Genomic DNA, 14,115 nt, shown 5'->3' with positions numbered 1-14,115 from the left:
ATGGATATCCTAATCTAATTGAAAGATAATTGTCAAATTTTAAGATAATTATGAGATTTTGTGATAAATTAATTATTTGTAAAATTTGATTTGAATTTTCTTACCAAATGAAAGGATTATGATCAAATTTTGAGATAATGTTTAAAATTAAATGATTAGTTTAAATTATTTAAAATTTGATCTAGAAGTTTTGAAAAGTTTCAAAACTTGCCCTCAAGTTTTGGAATTTAAATTTGATTAAAAGTTTTAATTTTGAAATATTAAATTCTAAAACCCTAGTGCTTTAAAAAGTTTAAAATATAACCCTTATACTATTATAATATTAAAAGCTTAATAATTATATTTATGTATAAGATGAGTCAGTCTTACCGTTAGTAGGCCGCATTCACGAAGCCGATCTCTAAGGAGGGTATAAGGAAACTGCCTATAAAATGGTGGTTGAATGGGTGTCCACTCTCATCCACCGCTTCCTTGATTGGTGGAGGGTCGTTAGCCGAACGGGTAGGATAGGACATTAATTCCTCATTAATAAGTATAATGAAAGTTATAAAGTAACTAAATGTTTTTATAAATTCCCAATCTTAGTTACTTTAGGAAAATATGAAAATGATGCTATTCCATGAAATTGCACTTTGCACATTGCCAAGTCGTTAATGGAGCGTGTGTGGTTAACCGACACACTAACTTGGACTAACAAGGGTGGATAAGGGTAGCTCGAGAATTATCATAGACTAATGGAGCATGTGTGGTTAATCAGCACATTGATTAGGTGGTAAATGACTCAAGAGTGCCAAGCTAATTTGCATGGTTATTCACACCTTGTTTGTGATCCTCGGTATCCCAGTCACAAACTTGAAGGGCATAATCGAGATTAAACATGCCATTGAAAAGTTCAATGAATCTCAAAAGAATCTAGGAATTTCATTTCATCTAAAACCTAATTGTTCATTTCGTTTTTCTTGGTGGAATTGGTAAATCGTCATTTACCTACCTTCATATAATTTACAATTGGATTACGGCATCCCTCTTCCGAATTGTGAATTATAGTGTTGGGTCCTAGCCTTAATATTTCATTTGGGTGTTATATTAAGGATTGCTTATCTAATCTAAACTTTGTTCCTTTTCTTTTTCAGATGTCTGGTTCAAACAACGCTTCTAGCTCGAACTCCTCAAGCTCCTTTTCTCTTATGAACATTTGTGGGAGGGTCACCTTCGATGGGTCCAATTTCATTGATTGGATCCACAACATTCACATGGCCCTTCGATACAAGGAAAAATAATACGTCCTCAACGAAAATCTCAAAGAGATAGATGAAACTAAAGCTTCTGCTGAAGAAATAGTTGAGTATAGGGCTCACAAAAAGGACTATGACTCCTGAGCTGCATCGGTTCTACGATGACTACTGGCCTTACGAGATGTGCCAAGATTTGATGGAAAAGTACCATCAAAGTGCGCGTCAAGAAAGGTACGAGATTTTCGCCTCGTTGATAACGACCAAGATGAAAGATGGAAAGTCCATCACGAGCCACTTGCAAAGGATGCAAAGGTATGTGGATCGTCTGTTCAAGTTGAATGTCAACTTTGACGAAGAGTTGACGATTGATATCATTCTCCACTCTTTACCTCCATGTTATGATCATTTTAAGATGACTTATCATATGAAAAAGGAGGAAGTCACCTTGAGCAAACTTCAAGGTCTGTTGAGAACTGCTGAAAGTGGGTTGAAAGGCAAAGCTGTCGCAACCACTCCTGCTGCTGCTGCCCCAGTCCTGGCTATTGGACAAGGGAAGGGAAAGAAGAGGAAAGCTCGCTCAAAGAATCACAAGGGAAAGTCTCATGATGGATCTTCTTTAAATGGATCCAAAGGAAAAGGTGGTTTTGCTGCTCCTTCATCTGATCCAAAAGAAGCAGAGTGCTTCTACTGTCACGACAAAGGGCATTAGAAACGAAGTTGCCCAAAATACATGCAGGACATCAAGGATAGGAAGATAAAGCCCTTATTTGCAGGTATTTATATTATTCAATTTAATAACTCATCACATGTGTGACATCCCCATTTTCACTGCCAGAAAAGACCGATTTTGTTCATGCTTTATAAAAATCAGAGTACTTCTTTTAATAAAAATCTTGCGGAATTTGTTCCCAGAAAAACATGATAAATACATTATCAAAGCATTTCCGAAGAAATGTATTTTTATTCATTTTAAAACATTTGGGATGTCATCGTCAATACATAAACATAAGCATAAACAGAACTTACATTCATTTACACTAGTGATCTACATCTCTTTTAAATCTCTCAGTGTAAAGTAACTTCACATCGACACCTGTGATACAAATAAACTGAGTGGGTCAGGTTGGGAAACCTGGTGAGTACATAGGGTTTTCAACCCACAATAATATAATTATTATGTTTAATCATCAAACAATTAACCCAATTACCCATCCCCATTATCTTCTTTACTCTTAAGGATCTACCCTAAGAATCAGCTATTCCTCGTTCATTCATTCCTAAGGATCATCCTAAGGAATCGGCACGAAGTCCATCGTTGCCACGGTTTACACAACAGGCACTAAGTCTGCATAGTCGCCAGGGTTTAGGCATCAAGTCTGCATGATCACCAAGGTTTAGGCATCAAGTCTGCATGATCACCAGGGTTTAGAGTACACTGGGTGAACACATCGTTCACAACACCTACAGGTTGCGAGTCTGCTAGTGTTCCACTGGACTGTCTAGAATAGTCCGTGGTTGTCATCCATACTCTGCTGAATGACGGGGCCATCATTTGAAAAAGGCTTCTCGCATCGTCCACCTCTCACCCTCACCTCATGGTCTAATTCATCCCTCATCTCATCATTCAACTCATATTTCATGTACCCATGTTTTACCCAACACATTTTGTAGATATAAAATACATATACGGTTTAAATCATTTAAATCAGGTATAAAATTGTTCATCCAACATAGATAGCAAGTATACAGGTATAAAATTGTAGATAATATGTAGATATAAAATACATATACGGTCTATCTCTTAGACTTATTGACTACAAGCAGTACTCGAACGTGCACCTGCTCTCTATCTCAGGTTAGACTCCAAATTATGACCTATCATCATGTGATGCACGTTTAGACTCAGGTCTCTTAGAGTCAAATTCCAGAATGGAATATACCTTCCTTCGTGTTCTAATGTGTTATAATCACATCTCAACATGTAGCACTTTTAGCTATCAACTCCTTTAACAATGAGCGCGATACTTCTATTGATCGCTTCGATTATCTTTCACTTCAATCTTCTGGCTTAAGTCAGATGCTACGTCGAACTTGGTTCTCTGAACCACGTAACATACTCATCGTAGTTGGACTCAATTCAATATGACCACTAGGGTCGGAATAACAACAATCTTCTTAGTCATTACTGAAACGATAGTAACAGCATATTTGAATAAAACGGTATCAATTACTAGCTTCTTGGTAACCTTGTGACTTTCCCTGATCCAAGCGTGAGTCCTGTGCTTCTGGTAGTATATGCATCTACTGCATTTCACAGCTACTCATAGTCGTCCCAAGTATTGTCTCGCAGTTTTCCAAGTCACCATACAAGAAAATGACATAACAACTTAACACATCAGATAGCAAAACGAAGGTTTTATATTATTCCTTGAAACGATTACATAGGTGTTCAAGTTCACTCTAGACTATGCCTCTAACAGGCTACATCATACGATACTATGGCTACTGCATAACTCGATCTTCGGATATGAAGTCCTCATCCTTGATTCCTCGCGTTGTTGTCTGCTTCATCGAGGATCATGTGGAATGCCCTTGGCCTTGGTGGCGTTTCTGGCCTTGCTGCCTCGTTTTTCTTTGGGCAGTCTTTAGAAACATGCCCCTCTTTGTTACATCTGTAGCACACCCTTTTCTTGGATGTACACTTGTTGGCGTAATGCCCTGTCTTTCCACATTTGTAGCAAGTCACCTCCTCACTACATTTCCCGAAGTGTTTCTTTTTACACTTCTCGCACCACTTAGCTTCACCTCCTCCTCCTCCTTCAGTCTTCGAGAATTTCCTTTCTTTGTTGGATTTCAAAGATCCTTCGTACTTCCTTTTCTCGCCAACTTCAGCTCTCTCCAGACCTTTTTCCCTAATCTGGGTCTCAACATTCCTAGCTGCTCTAACGGCTGTTTTCAAGGTAGTTGCCATTTTGACTGTTGGGCCAAAGTCTATGGGTAGACCGTTAGCAAACCTATCGATCTTGGAGAGTTCAGTAGGCACCAAATAGGGGAATAGCTTCATCCTCTCGGTGAATGCGGTGGCATACTCATCCACACTCATCTTTCCCTTCTTCAGGTTCTGAAATTCGTTGTTTAGGTCTATCAGATCTATCTCTGAGCAGTATTGCATTTTCAATTGCTCCATGAATGCTTCCCAAGACATTCGCATGGCTTCTCCTCGTGGCATTGTATCTGCCAACAACTTCCACCAACTTAGCACTCCAGTCTTTAGTTGTCTGACTGCAAAGACGGTCTTTTGCTTGTCGCTACAGTCACAGCTCTCAAACACCATCTCCATTTCGGAGATCCATTCCATAATCTCAACCGGCTTCGGGCTTCCAGAAAGACTTGGTGGCTTGGCACCCAAGAAATTCTTATACATCCGCCCATCCTTATCGTTTCCCCTCTCCGAGTCATTCCTTCGTTCTCCTTGAGTCCCAGCTTGACTCATATGGCGGCTATAGTTCCCTTCCTCCGATTGTTCGGGACTCAGCTCGGGTTGCTCAACGGGCCTGGTAGGTTCGTCCCTATTCAACATCTGCCTCATTTCTTCCCTTTGTTCTGCTAACATGGCCCGAATCATGGCTTGTACTCCAGCCATGGTGATTGGTTCGGGTGCAACTTCTACTACAACAGGTATTTGCTGAATCACTGGGGGTTGATTCCTATTCCCATTCGCATTCCCAGCTCCACTGCGGGTTCTTGCCATCTTGATCTATACACCGAATACGGTGAATTTAGATCCTTATTTAGGATAGACGTTTAAACCGTCCTTATCACTCCGAAACGTTTACATGTTAGTTCTATTATCGTAGTCGTACGTTTAGAATCCTGAACACATAAGGTTTCCAGATCTGGTCGGCAACAGACCATAGATCCGAACAAGTAACAACATATAAGGCATAAATCATTTAGCACATAAATCATATTAGGCATCTTCCTAAATAAGCTAGTGCTTGTGTCTATTCAGGTGTATTACCTAAATTTATTAGACACACTCCTCACGATCATCACTTAGCATTCTAAGTTTAAGTCTAGAAATAAATCCATATTCCTAGTTCGCTTAAACTAATGCTCTGATACCAACTGTGACATCCCCATTTTCACGGCCAGAAAAGACCGATTTTGTTTATGCTTTATAAAAATCAGAGTACTTCTTTTAATAAAAATCTTGCAGAATTTGTTCCCAGAAAAACATGATAAATACGTTATCAAAGCATTTCCGAAGAAATGTATTTTTATTCATTTTAAAACATTTGGGATGTCATCGTCAATACAGAAACATAAGCATAAACAGAACTTACATTCATTTACACTAGTGATCTACATCTCTTTTAAATCTCTCAGTGTAAAGTAACTTCACATCGACACCTGTGATACAAATAAACTGAGTGGGTCAGCTTGGGAAACCTGGTGAGTACATAGGGTTTTCAACCCACAATAATATAATTATTATGTTTAATCATCAAACAATTAACCCAATTACCCATCCCCATTATCTTCTTTACTCTTAAGGATCTACCCTAAGAATCAGCTATTCCTCGTTTATTCATTCCTAAGGATCATCCTAAGGAATCGGCACGAAGTCCATCGTTGCCACGGTTTACACAATAGGCACTAAGTCTGCATAGTCGCCAGGGTTTAGGCATCAAGTCTGCATGATCACCAAGGTTTAGGCATCAAGTCTGCATGATCGCCAAGGTTTAGGCATCAAGTCTGCATGATCACCAGGGTTTAGAGTACACCGGGTGAACACATCGTTCACAACACCTACAGGTTGCGAGCCTGCTAGTGTTCCACTGGACTGTCTAGAATAGTCCGTGGTTGTCATCCATGCTCTGCTGAATGACGGGGCCATCATTTGAAAAAGGCTTCTCGCATCGTCCACCTCTCACCCTCACCTCATGGTCTAATTCATCCCTCATCTCATCATTCAACTCATATTTCATCTACCCATGTTTTACCCAACACATTTTGTAGATATAAAATACATATACGGTTTAAATCATTTAAATCAGGTATAAAATTGTTCATCCAACATAGATAGCAAGTATACAGATAATATGCACAGACAGCACGTAATTTATATAGAATACTTCATATCTATGTGTAAGCTGAAAGTAACTTTGCACTCACTTGTTAAGGTGGTGACTCAGCACTCGGACAGCGCTTCGATACTCTCAAAACAATTTTCCTTCGATAAAACCTAGTATCAATACCACTAGGGTTTAGTCTAACGATAACCACGACAAATTAATAGTCTGACTATTATTACTATTATATAAGCGTTAAATAACACTCGATATAACTCATAATAATAGTCCAAATAATTATTTTAAGGACCTAATAACATTACTATAATTATTTGAAAGCTATATTAAAAATTGTGTAAGCGTAGCTTACTTACAGCGGATTTTAAAGAAAACTGGGCTTTGCTCGGAGCAGCGTTTTCGAAACCAGAAGACCCTTTTTCTCGGGACTCCGGGAGCCTTTGGGCTTCCTTAGGGTGCTAGGGGATCACCTAGGGTTAGGGGAGGGTTAAAACCCTTAGAGAGAGAAAGTAATTTAGAGAGAGAAAGAGAATGGTGTGAAAAATCCGGAGACCCTCACATCTATTTATAGGGGCGCGAAACCTCTCGGAACGCTGGGCGTAGGGAGGTTACGCGGGGCGTAGTCCTCGGATAAGAATGCCAGCCGAAGGCAGCTGTCTCGCACCATCGGATGGATCAGACCGGAGCTACACGGGGCGTAACTTCTTCGGACGCGGGGTGTACTGCGAGGGCTACGTGGCGTGATCCGAAGCGACTCCTGAACCAACATCGGACGGCCCAGATGCTGCCACTTCATCAAGTTCTTATCAGACTTCGCAATTTCGACTACAAACTTTAAAAATTCGTATCTTTCGCATACGAGCTCCATTTTTGACGTTCTTTATATCCACGCGAAGGCGGGAACGTACTCTACAACTTTCGTTTAGACTCCGTCGGCTAATTCTGACTTTATTTTAAAAGTTATATTTTTAACAGGCCGGGACAGGATTGGTCCGTTAAAAATTCATAACTTCTTCATCCGACGTCCGTTTTTGTCTGTCTTTTTATCGTTATGCTACTATTAACGAGATCTTCGATTCTCGTTTAGGTTGTGTCGGCTAAAAACCACTCGATCTAATATTCGAATTTCGGGCTGTACACTGCTAAGCCGAAACTTCGAAAAATCATAACTTCCTCATACGAAGTCAGATTTGGGCGTTCTTTTTTATGGACGCTCTCGGTTTAACGTATTCTACGACTTTCCTTTAGATCACTAAAGCTGAATATCGCTCTATCGTAAATTCACTATTTACGTTTCCCGGTGTCGTGCCGGTTCCGTCGTGAAACTTCGACGAACCATAACTTCTTCGTTATAACTCGGATTTCGGCGTTCTTTATATGTACGGAACCCTTGAGACATATTCTACAACTTGGTTAAGATTGTTTATTCTAAATAATATTTTGTCGAAAAGTCGTTTTCGACCCCTATTATCTATAAATTGACTAGCCCGGATCTGCGGGCGTTACAACATGCTAGTTCTTGGGTCCTTGATACAGGATGTGGTTTTCACATTTGTTCTGATTTGCAGGGGCTAAGAAGAAGTAGGGATTTGGAGCATTGGAAGATGAACCTGATAATGGGGAATAGGAAATCTTCGGCTGTCACCAAGATCGAGATTTATTCTTTAGTGCTTAGTAGTGGGTTAGGTTTAGAGTTGAATGACTGTTACTACTCGTCAGAAATGACGAGGAATATTATTTCTTTTCATGGTTTGTACAAACAAGGTTTTAGATTTTCATTTAATAATGAAATTAGTTCTATTAATGCTTTCTATAATGGTACTTTATATTTTGAAGCATTGCCTTGTAATGGTGTATATGAAACTGTGATGGTTGTAGACAACTTAGGAAATAATGTGTTGCATATCGATTCGTCTAATGATTTAGACAAGGCATGTTTGTGGCATTGTCGTCTTGGACATGTCAACAAGAAGCGCATAGCCCAACTCCAAAGGGATGGAGTCTTGGAGTCATTTGACCTAAATTCGGATGACACGTGCGAATCTTGTTTGCTTAGAAAGATGACTAAATCACCTTTCACTAGTACTTGTGAAAGAGGTGAGGGATTGTTGGATCTCATACACACCGATGTGTGTGGGCCCTTCAGATCCACCAAAAGGGATGCTAACCGCTTCTATGTTACGTTCACCGATGATTATAGCAGATATGGGTATATCTACTTAATCAAGCACAAGTCAGAAACCTTTGAAATTTTCAAATAATTTAAACAAGAACTGGAGAATCAATTGGGCAGGAAGATAAAGATGCTCAGATCCGATAGGGGTGGTGGGTATCTTAGTATCGAGTTCCACGACTATCTTAAGGAATATGGAATTTTTTCACAATTGATGCCACCGGGGACACCGCAGCTCAATGGTGTGGCTGAGAGGCGCAATCAAACCTTGTTGAACATGGTTCGTTCCATGATGAGTCGAGCTTCGTTACCTATCTCATTTTGGGGGTATGCCGTGGAGACTGTCGCCCATATCCTTAATCTAGTCCCAACTAAGAAGGTTGCCAAAACACCTCACGAGATGTGGACAGGGAAGGTTCCCTCGTTGGCACATATTAAGGTTTGGGGTTGCGAGGTTTTCGTAAGACGAGAGACTCACGACAAGCTTGAATCTCGCAGTGAGCAGTGTATTTTCATCGGCTACTCACAAAAATCTTTTGGATATATTTTCTACAGACTGAGTGACATCGTGGTATTTGTAACAAGGAGAGGGATTTTCCGAGAGAGAAAACTCATATGCCAAGAGGACAGTGGGAGGCAAATTGATCTTGAAGAGCTTCAAGAGTCAAGCAATGAAGGAACCTCTAACACTAGCGCTCAACTTGAGGAAGAGATTCCTGTTGAACCAGTTGACGGGTCCTTACCTCTAAGACGTTCCAATAGAGTTAGTGTTCCACCTGTGTTGTATGGTTTCCATATAACGGCTGAAGGTGATACATTTATCAGTGATAGTACACTGATAAATTTGGATGAACCTAACAACTACAAGGAAGCCATGGAAGGCTCGGAGTCTGCAAAATGGAAAGAGGCAATGGACAACGAGATTTAGTCCATGTATGAAAATCAAGTTTGGAACTTGGTTGACAATATGTCGGGTCGCAAGACAGTCGGATGCAAGTGGATCTTCAACAAGAAGACCGACATGGATGGGAAAGTGCATATGTTCAAGGAACGATTGGTTGTGAAGGGCTTTACTCAAACCCCGAGGGTTGACTATGATGAGACCTTCTCACCAGTGTCCAAAATCAAGTCTATTAGGGTTATGTTGCCCATCGCTGCATTTCATGATTACGAAATTTGGCAGATGGATGTCAAAACCGCTTTCCTTAACGGGAAACTGGCTGAAGATGTTTACATGTGTCATCCAGAAGGTTTTGTGGATGCCAAATACCCCAATAGAGTGTACAAGCTTGAGAAACCATTTATGGATTGAAACAAGCGTCTCACAGATGAAATCTATGTTTCGATGAGAAAGTCAAAGACTTTGGATTTTCGAGAAGCGAGGATGAGTCCTGTGTGTATGTCAAGGCTAGTGGGAGTATAGTTAGCTTTCTAGTTTTGTATGTTGATGCTCATAGGAAACGATATCCCGACCTTGCAGGAGGTTAAGTCCTAGTTTAGGAAGTGTTTCGCTATGAAGGATCTAGGAGAAGCTGCTTATATTCTGGGAATAAGGATTTTGAGAAACAAAAGTAGGAGACTAATAGGACTTATTCAAAGTACTTACTTGGACAAGGTGCTGAAACGTTTTGGCATGGAGAATTCCAAGAAAGGGGAACTGCCAATCCAAAGCAATACCAAGCTAAGTAAGACTCAGAGCCCGAGTACCGATGTCGAGATAGCAGAAATGAGTCGAGTGTCATATGCTTCCGCCGTTGGCTCGATCTTGTACGTTATGACATGTACTCGCCCTGATGTGGCTTTTGCGTTGAGCAATGTTAGCCGATATCAAGGGAACCCGAGTAGAGCTCATTGAACTGCAGTTAAGAACATTATTAAGTACCTACGAAGGACTAAGGACTGGGTCCTTACACTTAGTGGGAGTGAATGAGTTATGACTTGAGAGTGACAGGGTATAGTGACGCCAACTTTCAAACCGACAGAGATAACTTCCGCTCTCATACAGGATGGGTATTTACCCTGAATGGAGGAGTGATTACTTGGAAAAATTCCATGCAGGAGACCGTGGCTGATTCAACATGCAAATTAGAGTACATAGCAGCGTGCAAAGCATCGAAGGAGTCAATATGGTTGAAGAAATTCATTGGAGACCTTGGAGTTGTACCAGCCATGAAGGAGCTTATGGAGATTTTATGTGATAACAAAGGAGTGGTTGCCTTAACCAAGGAACCAAGGGATCATGGTAGATCCTGACACATCGACAGAAAATACCACTTCATCAAACATCAGGTAGAAGAGGGACTCCTCGTAGTCAAGAGGGTATCGTCAGAAGAGAACCCAGCAGATCCCTTCACAAAGGGTCTGAGCAGGGTTAAGCACTTACAACATGCGATGAGCATTGGCCTGAAGGACGATATTAGTTTTAGTGATTTGATAGTTGTTTAGAAACTTGTAATAGATAAATGTAATTGACATTTGATGATTAAATAAACAACTTTTATTTATGAGTAAAGTTTACTATCTTGTGTCAATTGTTTACTATTGTTTCACTTTTGCATGTTTTACTTCCAAAATAATTAGATTATTCAAATTATCCACGATCGATCATACTTTGGGAGTAAGTTATGAGGTTGGACTATCATGAATTGGTTTGTAGATTGTCTGAGTTTTTAGATATAGCAAAGGTTTACTGCAACATTCATAAGTACTCTTGAAATAAGATTTGAGTATCGGATTAAACCCTGCTCATGTGAATCACTTCATGGAATTTATCACGAGTGATTGTGAGACGATAATATCATATAATCTTTAAACCGAGATATATGAGTTGTTGTTTACGATTTGGTTGTGCATTGATAATGCGTAAACGCATCAGTAACTTGATGTTATAAAACGTGTTGTTGTGTACGATTTGATGAGTAAATAGTAAAAGCATATAAGTCAAAGTTTATATGTTCCTTTTATCCTAGGAGGGTAAAAGCGATATCTTGGTCCCCTCGATGATTTTGTGTTGACTTATGTGTCAGGCCCGGTTAGGACTGAATTGATGTGTTCAATTAAGTTCTATGTCAAACAGATCAGAAGTTGGGAAACAAATTATTGGACATTAAGAATGATTATGTTCCATGTCATTGTCCACACTATATCTTGTAGAATCGAGGATTATATGATCCCTTATCTAAAGGACGCGTTATTGACTAGGTCAGAGTTCGACAGTGGCTTTGGAGAGCTACGATTGCTAATCGGATTTTGAAGTCGTACTTGCAGTTATAGTTATTAGACTTATCCAAGTGGGAGACTGTTGTATTAGGTGTCTAAGTCCATAACTATAATTGGTATGTACTTGACCCGATAGTAGCATGGTCCTTTTGGGTTGCCTTCACCATAGCAACTTGACTGGATGAATTATGAGAAAGAGGTTAATTAATGATTTATTAATATATTATAAGAATAATATATTAATTGAGAAATCATATTATTTAATTAGTATTGATCATAAATTAACTTGGAATTAATTTAGTGATCAAAAGAGACTGATTAAAAGAACGGGGACTGATATTGCAAATTACCGATAGTTGCAATTGGGCTGATGGATCACCTTGGAATAAGGTTGGACGAATTCTATGGGAAGCCCATAGAGAATTCGTCCAATGGAGCATTCTAGAAGGAGTCCATGGGCTGCTTAAGGATTAAGCAGTCAAATTAGGGTTTCACCTAAAACTCTAGCAACCACAAGTATAAATAGACCCCTTGGCATGAGGATTTTGGCCACTTGATTCCTAGAAGAAACCCTAGCCGAAATTCCTAGCCTCTCTATCTCTCTCTCTCTCTCTCTCTCTTATGTTCATCCAATTGTTAGTGGTGTTTGTGACTCTATTAGAGGTGCAACAATTGAGGCACTAAGCTCTTGAAGGTCAAGATCAAGGAAAGGATTACTTGTTATTACTAGTTGACAAGAAAGGTATTCCTCTACCTCCTCCAATATCCATATCAGTTTTGATTGACACTTGTAACATCCCGATGTTCAGGTACTTCTAAATTCATCCCTATAATTCTATTTCATGTAAAATTGGTCCCTAAATCCAAGAAATATGCTTTGTAGCCCTAGTGGCAATTTCGTAATCTGGGAAAGAGGAGTACGCCAAGCGTACATGTATGTACGCTGGGCATACACTTATGTACGCTGGGCTTACTAATGTTAGGAGGAAACCCTAATTTTTAGGGTTTGGGTGATATTTAAGCAACATTATGGCTCATTTCTCCCCACCTTTTCAGCCTCCACATCCTTTGAGACGTTTTTGCAAACCCTAGCCCCCTTAGTGTGTGTTTTGAGCTCAAGAGTGTGTTTTTGGTGTGTTAAAGGAAAAAGAAGTTGCATCAAGGAGCCTTGAAGTGGAAGCAAGCTTGTGGATCTGGGATCTTAGGCTTCTTGAGAAGCTCCAGGAGGTATAAAGTCTATACCTTGATGTCTTGATTGTTAAATCCCATTTTTGGGTGTTTTATGTTGCTTTTCTTGTCCCAAAGGTCCTATAGTGTGCATGGTTGGTTATTGTCATTTTGAGCTATCCTTCTAGACCCTAGGAAGGGTGCTAATCCATAAAAATGAGGTCCCAATTGCTAGAATTGTTTCATGCATCTTGTAGAAGGTCTTAATGGATTAAGACCTTGTGTTGAGCACTTTGTGGATTTGTAAAGTCATAAAGTTAGAAACTTTATGACTCTAGGGTGCTTTTGGACCGTAGATCTGAAGTATGGGCTTGAGTGCTTAAGTCATTAAGCACTTAATGAAGTTTTTGGGGTTGAAAGGTTACGCCTCGTGTAGATGGGAGTATCCCCTGCGTACTCGGTCAGCCACCTCGATGGAGGTCTTCTGTGAGGCTTCGCATACGCTAAGCTTACTTCCGGAGTGCGCCCCACGTACTCGCATGGGTCAGCCTTGTTGAGTTGACTCGGTTGAGTTGAATCGGCTGGGCTGACTTAGTGGGTTTGACCAGTTGACTTTGACAAAGTTTGACCATGAGGGAATTTTGGGTATTTTTGGATTTTAATGGAATTAGTCATTTGGTGGAAATAGGTATTATCTAGAGAGCTGAGATTCGGAGTTAAGTCTCATCAGTTCTGTTCAATTTGTGAGGTAAGTTTTCCTCACTGTACTTACGGGTCGAAGGCACCAATGCCGACCCATTGGATCGACATCCTGTTATGCATGCTTTTGTACTTTAGTGATCTGTTAGATTAGTATCCTGGTATATAGGATGATGCTATGCTTAGTGATCTATAGATCTGTTTGACTTGTTGTAGACTATTATATGATTATCTGTTGTATGTGCACATGTTTGGTCGGTGGCTGAGGCTTCACTGCTTTGTGCGTAAGCCAACAAATCAGGGCATACCAACCCGATGGTTGAATGGATTCGAGGGTATTCCATCCTGAGGATGATTGGACCCATAGTATGTTGGCATTCCAACCCGATGGTTGACCTCGCCTGGGGTATTCCAACCTGTTGGTTGATTGGACCCATAATATGTTGGCATTCCAACTCGATGGTTGAGGGGCATGGGGTATTCCAATCCGATGGTTGATTGGACCCATAATATGTTGGCATTCGAACCT

Source organism: Lactuca virosa, chromosome 2 (assembly GCF_052849685.1).
Source record: "Lactuca virosa cultivar CGN04683 chromosome 2, Lactuca_virosa_CGN04683_v6, whole genome shotgun sequence".
NCBI classification, from domain to species: Eukaryota; Viridiplantae; Streptophyta; class Magnoliopsida; order Asterales; family Asteraceae; genus Lactuca; species Lactuca virosa.
Note: the sequence above shows the minus strand (reverse complement) of the source record.